This window comes from Amia ocellicauda, chromosome 14, assembly GCF_036373705.1.
Source record: "Amia ocellicauda isolate fAmiCal2 chromosome 14, fAmiCal2.hap1, whole genome shotgun sequence".
NCBI classification, from domain to species: domain Eukaryota; kingdom Metazoa; phylum Chordata; class Actinopteri; order Amiiformes; family Amiidae; genus Amia; species Amia ocellicauda.
The window spans coordinates 16,151,655-16,168,382 of NC_089863.1; the positions used below are offsets into that span (position 1 = coordinate 16,151,655).

At 40.4% G+C, this 16,728-nt stretch overlaps 1 long non-coding RNA gene across 1 annotated transcript; it reads left to right on the top strand.

Annotated features, from left to right (window-relative positions):
* Positions 1 to 747: 747 nt before the first annotated feature.
* LOC136768032 (uncharacterized) lies at positions 748 to 9,799 on the top strand. The gene is made up of 4 exons (XR_010821939.1): positions 748 to 839; positions 4,990 to 5,167; positions 7,604 to 7,766; positions 8,498 to 9,799. It is a non-coding gene; the product is annotated as an uncharacterized LOC136768032 (long non-coding RNA).
* Positions 9,800 to 16,728: the final 6,929 nt, after the last annotated feature.

Here is a 16,728-nt window from a genome sequence, read left to right on the forward strand (position 1 = left end):
TCTCTCTTCATCAGGAGACAGACCTACCTGCTGCACTGCACAGCCACTGCCATTCTGCAACAGAGACACAGACAGGATTAACTCCAGTCACACACCGCGCTCCACACTGGAGATACAGAGACACAGACAGGATTAACTCCAGTCACACACCGCGCTCCACACTGGAGATACAGAGACACAGACAGGATTAACTCCAGTCACACGCCACGCTCCACACTGGAGATACAGAGACACAGACAGGATTAACTCCAGTCACACGCCACGCTCCACACTGGAGATACAGAGACACAGACAGGATTAACTCCAGTCACACACCGCGCTCCACACTGGAGATACAGAGACACAGACAGGATTATCTGTCAATCTCCACTGTGCTCTACACAGTAATAGTGACAACTCTGCTCTCAGTCAGTAGATGTGGATTTCCACACAGTCTACAGACCTGGTTTAGGGACAGGTGTCTCATCTCCTGGAAAAATGGAAGGAGAGATCATTACTGGAAACTTAACATATACAACAGGTTAGGGCTGCACAATTAATCGAATATTGATCTTGATTATGATTTTGGCTTCCCACAATTAAATGAACATGATCGACTGCGATATTGACATTTAAAATGCGTGCTCTGCTCATAGAAAACTCTGCCACATCAAATCAAGCGCTTCATAAACTTACAGCCAGCCACGAGGGGGCGATCTGGCTGCGCGCACACCCTCCAGCGACAGCCTGTGCAACTATTTCCTGGCTGTTGCGGCTGCAGTCCAGAGTAGAAGAGTAATACACAACAGATGTAGTGACCTGAGGGCTGTACTACGAAGCGGGGTAACTGTCTTATCCAGGTAAGTTCAGGAGTAACTTTGCGAGGTCGGGTGTAACTTCTCGGTTAACCCACACTACGAGAGGTGGATAAGTTTTACCCGAGGTCTGCTGTCACGGCAATATACCCGCATCTCTGCACTGCTCCAGCAGGTTATGTTCATGCTTAACTCTGTTACCCTGTATAAGCACCGCCTCTGGGCCACAGTCTTGTCGGGACCCAATCGACACTAAGCCAGGTGCTTTAGTAGATCTTAAATCATTAACAGTGAGTAGCAGGTCAATTTCAGAGATGTAGCCCATGTGTAGGCTATGATTGAATTATCCTAATTGTTGTCAGATATTTAGATAGACTATTGTACATGTCCTTACATCTCAATCATATTACAGATAAAAGAAGAATCCATAAGACAAAATAGAGAGCATATGACAAGAACACTGTTCTTACGAATTGACTCTGTCGGCAATGCGCTGTCAACAGGCCTCCCTGGCTGTGTTGGCCGCCACGGTGTTACATTGAGCCGCTAACCTCTCTTTAAACCCTCATATCTGACATTATCAGCTGCATTGCTGGGGACAGTCCGGCGCACAGACACTGCACACTGCAGACACTGAGCATGCGCTGCAGACGCGCCCCTTTCACGCGAATGTGCACTAACTCCAGTTAACACCGAGTCAACTAACTGACATCTTAATCACCGTCATAGTACTGGTTAACATCAGTTTAGGCAATCAATTTGTCAACCCTGACTTTCCTTGATAACCCCGAGTTAACGGAGTAGGTTAAACTCCCTTCATAGTACATCCCTCTGATTCGCTCATCACTCAAGCCAGAAAATGTTGACAGGCTGGTGTTTCTTGCCAAAAACCTGTAAACACTGTGTTATTGACTTTTCTGCATAGGCCTGAATTGTTTTCATTTGGTTGCATTCTGTGATGGCATATTTATTTTTAGTTAGCCTATATTTTGGGTACAATTGTATTTATATTTCGCTGCTAGGAGATGATGCACTTTAAGGGCCAGTCTTATTTTGATGTACAACATGGAAGTGAAAGCAATGGTCTGTTTATTTAAATGTGAAAGTGCAATAAAAATATCTTGTCCCTAAAATCAATAAATAATCGTGCTAAATAATCGTGATCTCAATATTGATCAAAATAATCATGATTATAATTTTGGCCATAATCGTGCAGCCCTACAACAGGTTGATTGTAACATGTTTTTAAATATATTTGGACATTTAAATGGAATAGAAATGCCAATATGGCGTCTACCAAAAGGAGGGGATTTAAATATATATATATATATATATATATATATATATATATATATACACTCACCTAAAGGATTATTAGGAACACCATACTAATACTGTGTTTGACCCCCTTTCGCCTTGGCCCATATTGATAGGATAGCATCTTGCAGTTGATGGAGATTTGTGGGATGCACATCCAGGGCACGAAGCACCCGTTCCACCACATCCCAAAGATGCTCTATTGGGTTGAGATCTGGTGACTGTGGGGGCCAGTTTAGTACAGTGAACTCATTGTCATGTTCAAGAAACCAATTTGAAATGATTCGACCTTTGTGACATGGTGCATTATCCTGCTGGAAGTAGCCATCAGAGGATGGGTACATGGTGGTCATAAAGGGATGGACATGGTCAGAAACAATGCTCAGGTAGGCCGTGGCATTTAAATGATGCCCAATTGGCACTAAGGGGCCTAAAGTGTGCCAAGAAAACATCCCCCACACCATTACACCACCACCACCAGCCTGCACAGTGGTAACAAGGCATGATGGATCCATGTTCTCATTCTTTTTACGCCAAATTCTGACTCTACCATCTGAATGTCTCAACAGAAATCGAGACTCATCAGACCAGGCAACATTTTTCCAGTCTTCAACTGTCCAATTTTGGTGAGCTTGTGCAAATTGTAGCCTCTTTTTCCTATTTGTAGTGGAGATGAGTGGTACCTGGTGGGGTTTTCTGCTGTTGTAGCCCATCCGCCTCAAGGTTGTACGTGTTGTGGCTTCACAAATGCTTTGCTGCATACCTCGGTTGTAACGAGTGGTTATTTCAGTCAAAGTTGCTCTTCTATCAGCTTGAATCAGTCGGCCCATTCTCCTCTGACCTCTAGCATCAACAAGGCATTTTCGCCCACAGGACTGCCGCATACTGGATGTTTTTCCCTTTTCACACCATTCTTTGTAAACCCTAGGAATGGTTGTGCATGAAAATCCCAGTAACTGAGCAGATTGTGAAATACTCAGACCGGCCCGTCTGGCACCAACAACCATGCCACGCTCAAAATTGCTTAAATCGCCTTTCTTTCCCATTCAGACATTCAGTTTGGAGTTCAGGAGATTGTCTTGACCAGGACCACACCCCTAAATGCATTGAAGCAACTGCCATGTGATTGGTTGGTTAGATAACTGCATTAATGAGAAATTGAACAGGTGTTCCTAATAATCCTTTAGGTGAGTGTATATCGGTTATGATTTATACTGAAACCTGTTTTTCCATCATTTGGAATTTCATTGCTACATCCTTAAATTCTTACTGCCTTTATCAACTCCATCCCATTTCTGGCATAGTGGACAAAGTTCCCTGTGCTTAATTGTAGAACCTTTATTTGCAGAGGTGTAGACTTGAGTCAAGTGACTTGGGACTCAAGTTAACTCGAGTCAGAATTTATGAGACTTGGGACTTCACTTGAAAAAAGCTGAAATGACTTAGACTTGGCAATCAATGACTTGTCACTTTATTTGAGGGTGTTTTATTTGGCATGACTTGAAAAAAGTCTAACTCACTTTTTTAATTTTTATATTGTTTGTTATTATACATTTTTTGTTACATTCAAATGGATGCGTGGTAGTCCGTGGATGAATACGGCACTAATCGTGTTAGTGCCTGTCATACTATATGGCACAGACTCTCACCAAAGACAATAGCAAGCCAAAGAGGTGTCATCACTTTGCAGGCACCAGCGTATGCAAAATAACTTAGAAGTTCAGGACTATAGCACAGGTGCATACCTGTGACGTCTCCTCCACTAGCTCACGTGTCCTTGCTGTCCCAAGCATGATCGCCTAGCTAGCGAAGTGGCAACTTTCTACATTCTAGTACAACCAGGTAGTGTTTATTTTAGTAGTTAGCTAGCCAGTTATCTCTAAACTGAGTCATAAAGTGCTAAAGTTGCTTAAAATATGTATCAAAAGTATTAGAGAATATGGTAGCTACGCTTTCAGGTGTAGTTCAGGCAGCAGGAGTAGAGAGCTGGTGGGGAAGGATGTATCAAGGTAGCATCTGGTGTAGTCCCATTTTTATTTAAGTTAGCTTTCCGCTTGCTGGGAGTTCAAAAGTGCATCAAAATCGATAATGGTCATACTTAGTGAAAGAACTCACCTTTGCACACAAAACATATCACTTTTTATCAGACTGTGTTAAACACAGACCATATTTTTATGATTTTATGAAATCCCTATGGGACAAATAAAAATGTGAATTTTCCCATTTTGCAGTGAGGGCATTAGCTGTACCTGCAACAAATGCACCTATTGGTTTTCAGTCATGGTGGACTAACTTTTCGACCACATCATGCACAGATGATTGGCAGGGTTCTGTCCAACTTGATATTTTGCAAGTGCAATCCTCTGTAGTACAAGTACAATAATTCATTGATGCATGAAGACATCTAGCAGCATGGACGATGTTATTCTACTACTGAGCCTTACATCGAACATAAGTAGGAGTGTGCATTTTCTGCTTTGGACCAAAAAGAAAACACATTCATATTTTATCCTTGGATTTTGTCTCATAATTCACCAATATATATATATGGAACCTACTGTATATATATTTTATTATCGCACATTATTCCGGTGATATATAGACAATAAAAATGTTTTTGATAATCTGCTGTGTTATGTATTTTATTACTTAAAGTATAAAGAAGATAATAAATGGTAATTAATTAGAAGAGATTTGAAGACTCAAAGCTCAAAATTGAAGACTTGAGACTTGACTTGTAGCTCAATGACCTGAGACTTGCTCAATACTGACTTGGGACTTATTTGGACTTGAAGCAAAAAGACACAGGACTTACATGGACTTGCAAAATGATGACTTGTTGACACCTCTGTTTATTTGCCATTCTTATTGTTCAAAGGTAAACCTGGAAAGGGACCAGGGAGACCAATTCACCTTCCAGGCCTGGACCTAGGATTATTGGTGTGTTTGTGGGTGCTCAGAGTTATGGTTGGTGTTTTGTCTCTGCTGTGAAGGCTAGCTCCATTTGAAATCAGCAAGGGTAGGGCTCTTCAGCTCTCTCTCCAGGAGCACCAACTGTGAGTACACCATGTTGACTTGATCTTAGTAAAGCACGGCCCAACCTTAGCGTGTGATTGACTGTGGTTTTACATATGCAAATACTGCCTGAGTCTCACTGTGCAGCTGTGGTTCTGTAAACTAAGAAATAAAGAGGGGGCAGGGGTATAATAAATATCCTAGGCTTTTTCCATAAAAACCACAGAAGCAGGCTTATAGTAATTGGTTGGGTAATTGATTGTTAATTTTATGTGATCAAACAGATATACTTTAATTAAAAGGGGTGATAAAAGAAGCTAAAACCCTATCCTAATGAAAAATAAATACATGAAAGAAGAAAAACAAATGCTAGTAAAAATATACAATAATACATAGCTATACACACACAGTTACTCAAAGTAATACAAATCTCAATGTTTTTCACTGGCAGAAGACAGATATACAATCAGGGTAAGCATTAATCCTATTACTATAATAATGCTTTGTCTGAACAAATTCACTTGTAACCACAATTATATCAGCTAGAATAACTGATAATATATAATTACAGTAAGAGCAGATCAAATACAGATTAACTTCAGTACTAAGAAGTGCAACTTTAACTATGTATATACAATTTGATAACGTATACTAAGAGTACATATACTCAGTGTTCAAATTCAGGGGGGAGCTGGTGGGGCGGTCCAGGACCCCCCATAAGAGAGAAAGCTTTTAACTTGGGGAGTCCCGATATTTTATTGAATAAAAATATTATGTTTTGTCAAAATGAATGCCCTGACATGAGACAGCTTTGTCAACTTTTTTCAATTTCCATCAGTGTTCCAGAATCAATTGTTTTTCCTTCAGTAATATGCTAAACATGCACGAGGGAGCATGTCAATCCGTCCCCGTAACTGAGGCGCGTGTGCGCGAACTTGCAGTGTTGTGACTCAGTTACAGCAGAGGCTGCTCGAGTTTTCAAGAGCTGAGTAATTGGAAACAACATTCTTCCCTGTAGCCACTAGCTGATTTTCTTTAAATCTTCAGTTATCTTGAAGACAATTGTACGGAAACTTATTTTTCGGGGGGAGGTGGGGGTGGGGGAAGCGTGTTGTTGCCATGAAAATGTTTTGTAGTTTTTATGGGTAACCTTGTGATACGACAGAACTGAATAGGAAGAATAGAAACTTAATAAAGTTATTAACATATTACTTGTGTGAGACATTGTAACACTCCTTCAGGATCCAGTATGTGAAGAAGGTGTCTGGTGGCTTGAGTTTTGACAAATCCCTGTTGAATGCATTTAAGGTGCATCATTTTATACCCATGGCCATGTAGCTTCCCGTGTTTACCTACTTCTGCCATCACAAACAATGCTACTTCAAGTAAAGCGGACATGCTTTCCTATTAAAACCCTTCTGATTGTTCTCATACTGAGCACAGTTCCGTTTACGTGGCTCAAACATTGTAATATTAGTTTATGCTGAAGGCCGAGGCTCTGCACTCCTGACTGGAAGGTTGTGGGTTCAAATCCTGGGTCCTTTGGTGTTGTACCCTTGAGCAGGTACTTCACTTAGATTGCTCCAGTAAAATGCCCAGCTGTATAAATGGGTACAAATGTAAGTCACCCCGGATAAGAGTGTCAGCTAAATGAAAATAATAATAATAACCAGGTTTTTAGGTGTAGCGGGCTTTATACTCTACTCTGCTGCAGTTCCTGTGATGTGCAGTTTGAATTGTGAGCAGAGAACTCTGGCTACATTTTCTATTAGCATTTTGCCTGGTACATGTTTCTAATTAGTATATTTTGTGGCAGCATTTTGTTTTGTGTTTCATGGCAACACAACACAATTAAATATATCTTTTAACTAAAGAGACGTATTTTAGAATGATTTGCAGGAGCAAAATAGTTTCAGTTGTGTGACAGCAATAGGCTTCCGTAGTTTGGCACACGCAACAAGACGCCTTTTAAAAATCCAGCTGAAAGTGCATTCTGGATTTTGTGTCCATAAATTCTCAGTTTCTGAATATGTCGAACTGTGGATTCTGTTTGCTTATGTTTAGTTTATTGATTACTCACATTTAAAATCTATCTACAAAAAGTTTCTAGAATCCAATGCCTATTTTCATTAATCCAAAGCAAAGATATCTTGAAAAACATCTTAAATGTTTCCATTTAAGCAAATCATTTCGGCAAAAACTCATTGCCTAATATCTCATTGGCAGATATCTCATTTTAACAAATCTATGACACACTGAGTAGTTTCTTTTTGGCTGGGAGTTCTACTTTCCAATGCTGTAAGACTGAATCTTACAGCACTTCAGTTTAATCTTGCTTGTTATGTGTCCTTTTAGTGTCTTAGGAAGAGGAGGCTGAGCCAATGGCTGATCCCTTCAAAGAGAATTTGTGATTTGCACCAATACTTTGAAATATTTTACTCTTTCTTGATCACCTATCCTACATCATTCCTTTATAGACATGTGAGAGTTAATCCTGGTGAGGGAGAACAAGACGTGGGAGGAGGCTCTGGATCACTGCCGCTCTAACTACACTGACCTCACCAGCATCGTCTCAGAGAAGGAGCACATCCTCACAGCACTCACGGCCGCAGACGCCCAGACCCCCCACGTCATACAGAGGTATGTCTGTCCGCAGTTACTGTGATTTCAGTAAAGCCCATTTCATACCAGTACACCATCCTGGGTTCTAACAGACTTCATAGCAACCTGAGTCCTGATTGTCATGAGTGTGAATGTGGTTTGATTGGGGTCAAGAGCAAGTGCCTGCTCTATCTGTTACATTTATGAAACTGCTTTACATTAACAGGAACTGAGATGACATACAAAATGGTTCTGGAGTTGGTCTAATTTCACTCTTGTTTCTGTCCCTATTGTAGTTCAATGATCAACATAATAAAATCAAGTCAGTGAAACCCTATATATATTCTCCTGCTGAGTGCACACCCACATTAATAAAGCAAATTTAGCACAATTCAAGCAGACAGATCCTGACAGGCCAGCAAAGTAATTTCATATTGTTTTGGCAGGCCGGCGTGAAGCCTTTACAATAGCAGAGTAGATCTGAAGACAGTAGATGGTGCTGTTGTAGTTTGTTAGTGTAAGTCATAGTGCTAAAAGTAAGTCAAGGAGTTGAAGTTCGACCTGTTGTGTGGTGGGGTCAACTCAGCTGCTAACACAATCTTCCCACAGTAGAAAAAATGTAAAATGCCTCACTGTTGTATACTACTGTGTTCTATGGTTTAGATTTCATTGTTTCTCCTCCTCTAATTGTCCCAGTCTAGCCGGAGCAGTACAATGTGTGTGTATGATCTTCTCTTCCCTGACCCTGGCACTCTGTGTCTCCTCCACAGCTTAGTGCGGCTCCAGTGGCCCCCCACCACAGCAGCACAACGTCTGCAGCTGCAACAGCTCTCCACAGCCAAGCTGCCTGGGATCACTACAAGGCTCTGTGATTGGTGTATAAGGGACAAAATATAAATTTAGAAACAATAATAATAATAATAATAATAATAATAATAAAATGAAAATATACAGTATATTGTCACTTTGGACATTTTGCTGGATTGTATTTGGAGCTGCATTAAGTGAAGTAAGTGTTGTGTTGCAAGTTATTTTAATAATTACTACTACTACTACTAGTACAACTATTATGATTAATTGATGAAAGAGTCAATTGTTTTCAAAGCTGTATAATTCACAACAGAGGATGCTGGTCCATAGAGGCAGAGATTGCTCCTCTATTTTTGAGAGGCAAGAGGGAGATCAAAATATAAAAAAAGAGTAATTGGTTGTAATAAACCATTACCAAATCTCAGTTTCATTTATAAAATAATTTCTCTCTTCATCAACATTTAATCATTATTGAAATTCTGATTAAAATGCTTCAACAGCTACACCTGCAGGCAAAGGAGAAAGGGCAGGCTGTGTGAAGTGGTGGTTGGGGGCAGAGGAGGACGGACACCTGCTGTCCTCCTTAGAGCGGGATTTCTTATATCAATTTAAATGTACTTTTTTCATGCTAATCTGTTATTGGCCAAAACACATAAAATGATGTTCCAAGGGAGGACGTCCTCCCTAAACAATCAACAACCAGAATACAATATTGACATCACATTCATCAAATGATAATTTCCAAATGTCATCTTCAATTCTCTACCACTATATTGTATGTGAGTGTGAGGAACTGGTGGTAAAGCGATAGACAGTGATGGATAAAGTACCATTATTAGAAAAGAGAAATTATAAATGCAAATTGCGAATCACTTTTAGATTTTTCAGATTCCCTTTTTTATCAAGAAGTACCATTTTTGTTTTTCCTTTTTAAATCAGAGGGTGTAAAATTGGCACTGTAACGTACTGGGTGCTGCATCATCCCTAATCGAACTGACAGGCTTCTAGTGACATTACCCACACACGAGGTTCATTCCCATCCAGAACTGCAGTGATTAGTCCTTGATATCAATGCCTCCCTTTCTGAACAATTACAAAGAATACCTAATTAAATATTGTTTCCCATGTCTCGGAACTGCCCCGGGACATATGCCAAGTAAATATCATCCAGGTTCGGGACGGCCCTGAAACTCCTTTGAAATACCACTTGTAGATGTATAAAAGGCTGTGTGAAACTTTCAATAAACGAAGATAAACGAACAGACGTCGGTGTCTGTGATTTTTTTCTTCCTGAGCGCTCGTCTCCTGCAGAAAAGTCTCATCTGTTACTAGAAGCACTGACTGGGGTGCAAAGGGGAAAACATTTATTATTATTATTATTATTATTATTATTATTATTATTATTATTATTATTATAACAGCAACAACAACAATAATAATAATAATAATAATAATAATAATACCTTTTTGTTAATAATGTATCAAGATGTGCAGTGTCCTTATAAAATCGTATATTTCTGGTGAGGGGTTCTTATCACTGTATTCTACTCAAGGCAAAGGCATTTTTAAGGGTTAATCTCAGAAACAACGAATAAGGAAGAGCATCATAATATTAGCTGCATTTTATTGAGAGTTAAGTGCAGTAAAATATGTAAAGACTCATATTTGTTCACTTGTGTGTCTGTAGTGTGATCATCAAGAGATGTCTCGATCAGGTTCCAATAAAAGTGAGGTGACACCCCTCCCCCTTGGGCAGTGCTTCCTTTCTCAGATAACAGAGGTTGCATTCATAACCAATCATTATACCCTTTGAATCAATGATATGCGGTCCCAGATAGACAGCTGTAAAGATTCCAGACAGCTGAGCTGACTATATGTGTGGTGTGTTAATTGCATTGCTATAATTGTATTATTATGGCAGCTTTCATTGGGTGTGTGATACATTATTATACTTTGCTAGTTTTAATTGATTCATGTGTGTATTTTCTTTTCAAGCCAAGTCAGTGGTCTAGACACACCTGCACCTAATATTCAGCTGTTCCCTGACATTCAGGATTAGCCAACTAGCCCTATATAAAGGGGTCTGGAGCACAACAAAAGACATTTGAGATCTAGGGTTCCAGAGCATAATTTAAACAAAACACGGAACTAGAGAGACAGTGGATGCAAGCAGCGCAGGAGAGGGGAGAAGCCGGGTGGAGAGACACAGTAACAGCCTTCAGGACCTTGGAAAGAGGGCACGTGGACTTTCTGGCAGCAGCATTGATCAGAGATGTTGTGGGAAGTGAAGATATGGCAAGATTGGACCATAACAGATCCACACAATGCTCAGATACTGGAAAGATTATCTTGGCTACCAGCACGTTTAAATCTCAAACACATCTGATTTACAGTTTCTGTGTTGCCCGCCCTCATTCAGAACCTGGAGGGTAAATGCTCAGTCTGCTCTGGGGGGTCTTATTCAGACCGTCACAGATCTCGGTTTCGATCGGATTTCTTTGCAAATTGGTTTGTTTGTTCAGAACAATATAATTATTAATCCAGTATATATTATTTGATGAGCAAAGCCAAAGAAGTTCAGATACAATTATGTAAAGTCATTGTGTATTAGTACACAGTAAACAGAGTTTTCCATCTTGACATTTTGAGCTCTCTACGGGTGTGTGTTGCTTCTACCAAAACGTGGATGGTCTTGTTTTGATCAGTCAACTGTCTGGTTCCAGAATAAGTCATAATCATCAATATTATCTGAGATTTTGTATTCCAAGTATCCCCCCACCCCCCATTTCAGATTGCAGTGGGTGGGTTATGTAAATGTGAGGTGGGTGGGGGTATAAAAACCTGTACAGATTTGTACAGTACATCACACATTGTTGCATAGAAAGCATTTTTGCACTTTTGGTTATTCAATCAAAGCAAATGTGAATTAGCCTACTAGTAATTAATTTCCTGTTAAGCTAACTTCATATATCTTGGAGAAACATATGCATCATTGTACAAAGAACAGAATGTCATTTTTTAAATATTCAACAAAAACAATGATTTTATGCCATTATACTGTGTTGGGTCTGTTACATATAATCTGATGTTGTATGATTTGAAATGTATATATTTGTCACAGATCAAGGATCAGAAATAGGATTTAGGTGTATTTTGTGTCTACATTTTCTGATCCCAGATCATCTCTGTTATGTTGTTGCTCATAAGTTTAAGGGTTAACTGTTACATTTAGCTATACTATATCAGAGCATGCGCAGATAGACATAGAGTTGTTCCAGTTAAGTATGTTCCGTTATTACAATAAAAGAGTTTAACGTTATTTCGTATTGCGTGAACTATATTTATGAAAATAATACATACACAACAATCTCCTAAGCCAAAACGCAGCAAAACATTTGAAATGTTTCAAAACAGTATGATGTAATGAAGCCTCATTCAGCATAGTCACATGACATTTTGATATAGACTTCGGAGCAATGTGTCGAAATGCTATGCTTAAAAGATTCAAAGCAGATTCTAATCAATATTTCCAATCTGACATCAATATTGGAATAGCAGATTTCAACCACAAAACAACGTTAAAATGATGTTGAGTGCCTGCTGGGCTGGTTTTCATGGCTGACAACTGAAAGAGTGGATTTAAATTCAAAGGGTAAAGGACAGAAGAAGCACAGGATGGTGGTACCTGCAATGGTTGGCTCCATCTCCCGGCTCCACCGCATGCATCTTCTGAGGGTGAAGAGGATTAACTTTTCAAGTTTTAAAATCAGCTCTGTGTTGCAGATTGTGCTTGAGCTATTATTGGTGATTATGGGTTAATTAATAATTTGATCTATATTGGTGTATTTTTGGGTTGTTTATTTCTCTCTTGGGTGTTATATGTTGATGCACTATTTGTGTCCTATTATCACTATTGAAATGTGTTTTGTTATTGTTTCATTACCTTAATTAGTTAATTGATTGCACAGGTTTTTCTTTGTTACACTTATGAACCTGTTGCACTGGGTATTGGTTCCCTGACTGACCAATCCATGCACCTTTCTCTCTCCTCCCCACCTCTCTGGAACCGAGGATGTGGACTTTAAAAAGCCTGCCTGTGGAGCAGTGAGAGGAGGTTTCTTTGTTCTTTTCTCTGGAGAGATGCAGGGTCACGGCAGCAAAGCAGAGAGCACCAGCAAAGCAGAGAGCACCAGCAAAGCAGAGAGCACCAGCAAAGCAGAGAGCACCAGCAAAGCAGAGAGCACCAGCAAAGCAGAGAGCACCAGCAAAGCAGAGAGCACCAGCAAAGCAGAGAGCACCAGCAAAGCAGAGAGCACCAGCAAAGCAGAGAGCACCAGCGTCTACTTGCAGTGGATGATAGGAGAAGTGAAAAGCTGTGGTGGTCTTGACGATTTCCGATCGGGAGAAGCTAAATGTAATTATGGGAATTTATACTCTTGTTAAGAGTATATGTGTTGATTTAGTTAGAAGCTGTCGCTGCTGTGGACCTGCCCTCATTTCCCAACGCCTCCTCCCTCTTTACACCCTTGTGGAAAGAGTGAGTTATGCGGTCTGAAAGGATGGTGCTCCTAACAGTGATAGGTTTGATTGAGACTTTTGTAGGTCCAGTGAAGATAGAAGATAGAAGGCTGTCGGCCTGTGGAAATGTAAGAAATATAAAAAGGGAGGTAGAATAGAGGAGAAAGTAGTTCTCATCCAGCAGGCTGAAGCGGTTTAAAATAACTTCCCTGTGTTTTCTGTGCTTTTGATTCCTGCTCTCTCTCTCCACCCCCTTCTCATGGCAACGGCTGCAGCGCAGAGGAGAATCTGTAGTGAACAATTGATTTTAGTATCGTACTATGGATTGTTTTGTTTTACTGTTATATTTAGTTTGGCTAATTTTATGGATACTTTTTATTAGAATAGTCAATTGCCCATTTCCTTAATTTGTTTCATAATTGCCCCTGGATTAAAGGCATTTTATAATAGTTTATGCTTATTTTGAGATTAGTTCTTTTTGAACTTTACTTCCTTATATTGTTTATTTTTCTTGTGGTTTATTTATTGGTTTACTGGTTGATTTTTGCTTTTATTTGCATGCACACCCCGGCATATTGCATTCTCACCTGGACTTACCTGCACATTGTCTCTCTGATTGTCTTCACCTGCACCCCTACCTCTTTGTTAGTGTTTAAATACTGAGACACGGTCATCTCAGTAGGTGACCCACTGACTAAGCACACGGAGAGGAGAGATGGGGTGTAGTAACATCCTGACCGACATCCAAACTAAGGAGCAGGGATGGTGGGAAGTAGACGGCACAGGTGGTGAAAGATGGGGAGAACGCTACCCTAAAAAGGATTACAAAGGAAGTCCTTGATCTTGACAAAAGAGAAGGAGACTTAATTGCTAGAGACAACAAGTCTACGGAGTGTTAAGTATGCTGCCTTGTTTCTTGATAAGAGGAATAGTTAAAAGGAAAATAAGCATACACAAAGTAGATATTAAACCTTCTTTGAGACTTCTTGACCTTTATCCCCTCTTGCCGTTTACCTGGATGGAGAAGGGTCCCTGCACTGGGCTGTACAAACTTATCGGCTTCCTCTCTCCATAGTCCCTAAGGTGCAGATTCGTGTCTGTGAATAAAGGAGAAAGATGGTGAACAATCCTGCTTGGACTTGTGCAATCTGAGATTTGATATTAATACTTGTTTCTTACCTGCAGTCTGGTTGGGGTCCCAGTTGGCTGACGGGGTCCTGGCACAGCCGAAAGAGACTTGTTTTTATCCTGAAAGGGGAAGGGGGTTTCATCCTGTGCTATTGCACTTTCCTATGAATGGATTAAGAGATTGTAAAATTACTGGTTGCTGCTAGATAAGGAAATGGGTTTTTATTTATTCTTGGTTAGTTCCAGCTCTTATTTCTTGTTTTGGGTAGGGTTTTTATTGATTTTAATGCCTTATTTTATTAAAGGCAATTTTTAGACTAGGTTTTATCATTAGCATTCCAATTCCTATTGTGCCTCTCTATGGTACAGTCTTCATACCCTGTCCCAGCTGTGTAAAGAATAAATTATAATTGTTGGAAACTTGCCTGCTGTGTGGTGGTGTTCTGGTGTCCAGTCGAGCTTGCCTGGGGAGAGAATTGACGTGAGTGAATGAAAGACCTCAGGTCTTTCCAAATTTAAATACAATAAATGACATTATTATTATTTTTATTTCTTGGCAGACGCCCTTAGCCAGGGCGACTTACAACATAAGTGCAAAATACAGAGATGTACAAGGTATCAATCATAACAAATTCAACTTAGCTAAAATACAGCAATTTAAAAATACATTTTACCAATTACAATTTATGCAAGTACAGTAAGACTTCCTACATCCTGGACGGTGAAAGCTAAGTGCTGTCAAGATGTAGGGTTACAGACAAGGGCTATGGGAAAAGGAGCAAGGAGGAAACCATCAGCTCTGCATAAATATTCAAATGAGTATATATGTTGTATAGTTCGGTCTCTCTCCCCCTGCACAGCCACTTTTCTCTTCGGTGCCTCCAGGGCTGGTAGCCAGGCAGAAACTCAGACCGGCTCAGTACCGATTCCTCAGATTCTAGGAGAGATACAGGTCAGTTGTATTTGGAAAACTGTCTGTGCAAAATAAGTAAATATGAATGCCTTTCCTTTTCTATTATAGGTTGAAAATCCTGGGACAGCCACAGTTAAATAATGCAATTGCAATTTCAGTCTTGGTTCCAAAAGGATTCCTACTGTCCTCTACCACTTTTCATGGTGTTTGAATTAAAATGCACAAAGTGCTGTGTTTAAATCTATTGTCTCAATCTCTTTTCCAACTACAGGGAAACAAAATACTTATCCACGCTGGGCAGGTCCATCTTTCTCCTACGGCCAATAAACAAATAAGTGATTGTGACAGTAATGGATTTATGTAAAACATATATTTTTGTATTTCTCTCAAAAATTGGAGTGACAAGATGGGGGGGCAGTGGGGTGGCCAAGCTTCATAGCCACCCCCCCAGTTGTCGTGTTTTATAGAGGTTGTCTCGTCATGTAGTATTGCACCCCTATCACCCAATAGACAGTGGCAATAGCATTCATCTTTGAAACAACTCATCCTGGTGAGGGTCACAGGGAAGCCAGAGCCGATCACAGCAGGCATAGGGCACAAGCCAGGAATACACCCAGGACAGGATGCCAGTCCATCACTGGGCAACACACACAGACAGCAATTTAGCATGACCAATCAACCTAAACCGGAGGAAACCAGAGTGCCCAGAGAAGACATGCAATCTCCACACAGCCAGGCCTCCCCAAGCCAGGACTCAAGCCCAGGGCCCTGGAGCTGTGAGGCAACAGTGCTAACCACTGTGCCACCATGCTACCTGTAGTAGAATTCAGTAAGGTTTAAATGGTTGAATGTTCAGTAAGAGTAACAATAGCAAAAGTATTTTCTGGTACAGCAATTGATTTCCAGCATATGTTTACTCAGCGATGCAAGAAGGGTAAGAAACGTGCCAGAATTCAAATGGTTTTCCAGAAAACTGTACACAATACCAGGTTTATTATTTATAGGACCAGGAAGTGTTGAAGTGGCTGTGCTGGTAAACTGTGACAACCACAGTCTAATGCACCTCCACATGTCCCCACCTGAGGTGGCCATTGTCCTTGCCATACCAGTCACCTCTCCCAGCTTCAATCAGTCACTCATTCAATCACACAACAGCACTCTGATTACTCACTGCACACCTGCTCTCCATCATCTGTTTCTCCCACTGGCCTTTATAAACACCTCCCTGACTCTCCATCACTGCAAAGTTTTGTCAGTTCTTACTACATCTCCAAGCAGTCTCCTTGTGCCTCGTTATATCTGTGTATCCTAAATGTGCATCAAATAATTTCGATTTTGTGAACAATTGGGATTGATTTTGGGAAAAGCTTATAGAGAAGTGATGGGTTTCATCCCAGCTGGAGAGGAGCTCTAATGTTATCTGATAATATCGCTAGTTGTTTAAAAATGTGACTCTTCAGAGCACCAGTCAGGCTGCAGCCTCACAGTCCTACACTGCAGTCTGCCTGTACCTCCCAGCATAGCCTGACCCCGATCCTAGATCCCTGCCTGGGGGCATCCAATAAAGTACATAGTCCTGAAATTAAATCTTATACAAACAAAATGAATAGTTATCCTATTAAAACAGTATTT